Here is a 1221-nt window from a genome sequence, read left to right on the forward strand (position 1 = left end):
CGTCTGGCGCGTCTGTCCCCCCTGGCTGGGGTGGGGGGCAGCCAGCTGTGGGGCAGCTGGGGCTGGGGAGGCCAGATGAGGGGCCGACACTCACGTCAGGTTGTTCTCTCCAATTGCTCCGCTTGCCTCTCAATGGCAGATGATTGTAAGTACGGCAGCTCCCTGTCTGTCTGTCTGTCTGTCCGCGGTGTGTCGGTCCTGGCCTCGCCGGTTTCTGTCTTGTGTGGCTGCCCCTGCCCTGCCCAGACCCTCCTCTGCCTCCCAACTTGGTCCACCTCTGTGGCCCCGTCCTCGTGCTGCCCGCTTGGCACTGGCTCCTGGTGGGCACTTGCCCGTGGTCCTGGCTTCAGGGGGTGCAGAGGTCCTGGGCAGATCCGTGGTGCCTGGATGTGGGGAGGTGCAGGGGTCAGTGATGGGATGGGAGGGGACGTGATGGGGCAGTGCCACTTCATCAGGGACAGCCAAACCAAGGCTGATCCCACCTCTTTGCTCCGTGCTGAGGGTGAGAGGCCACTGGGACAGGAGCAGGGACAGTGGTGTGTGCCTGGCAGCCAGGGCTGCTCTTCCTGACCCCTTCTGCCTCAGTTTCCCCTTGAGGCCCTGGCTGGGGGTGACTGGGGAGTGGGGAGCAGAGTCTTTCCCTGCCTGTGGAGAGGAGCATCTTGCAGGGACACACCAGTCCCTGGGCTGGTTGCTCAGGGGGGCACTGGTTCCTGGCATGAGTTGTGAGACTTCTTCCCTGGTGAGGATCCGGCCCAGGGATTCCCCTGGCAGGGCTGCTTTGACTGAGCAGTTCCCTTTGTCACTTCTGCTCAGTTCTGTGGCCATGGGCTTATGCCCCGTGGGGTAAGGGAAGGGCCACATCCACCCCCACCCTGCCCACACCTCTGCCTGCCCTGCAGGCTCTTCCCCAGGGAGGAGCCGTGGTGCTGGTGGGTCGGGTGCTGGATGCCAAGCCCTGCGGGGACCAATGCCCATCCCATGTCCCCTGACATCTTTTGTTTCCTACAGCAACATTTGGAGAGACCCTGGGGGCAGCCTAGGGCTGAGCCTCCCCTCAGACCTCCTGGGGACCCCCCTTGCTGGGGCTGCTGGGGGACTGGGGTCAGCTTGGTGGGGTACAAGGTGCTCTTGTTCACCTATCACCCCCTGCCTCAATTTCCCTCCAGAGCAAGAAGCCCTCCTGGCAGTCCTGCTTGGCCCTGTCTGTGCTGCTTGTCA

The 1221-nt window shown here is 63.6% G+C and overlaps 1 protein-coding gene across 1 annotated transcript in view; it reads left to right on the forward strand.

Moving 5' to 3' along the window:
- The window catches only part of UNC13A (unc-13 homolog A (C. elegans)), a gene marked incomplete at its 5' end in the record, with an annotated part of 39692 nt that overhangs the window by 24120 nt on the left and 14351 nt on the right, over window positions 1–1221 (forward strand). The window lies entirely within an intron of this gene.

Source organism: Chaetura pelagica, unplaced genomic scaffold (assembly GCF_000747805.2).
Source record: "Chaetura pelagica isolate M959 unplaced genomic scaffold, ChaPel_1.0 scaffold1277, whole genome shotgun sequence".
NCBI classification, from domain to species: Eukaryota; Metazoa; Chordata; class Aves; order Apodiformes; family Apodidae; genus Chaetura; species Chaetura pelagica.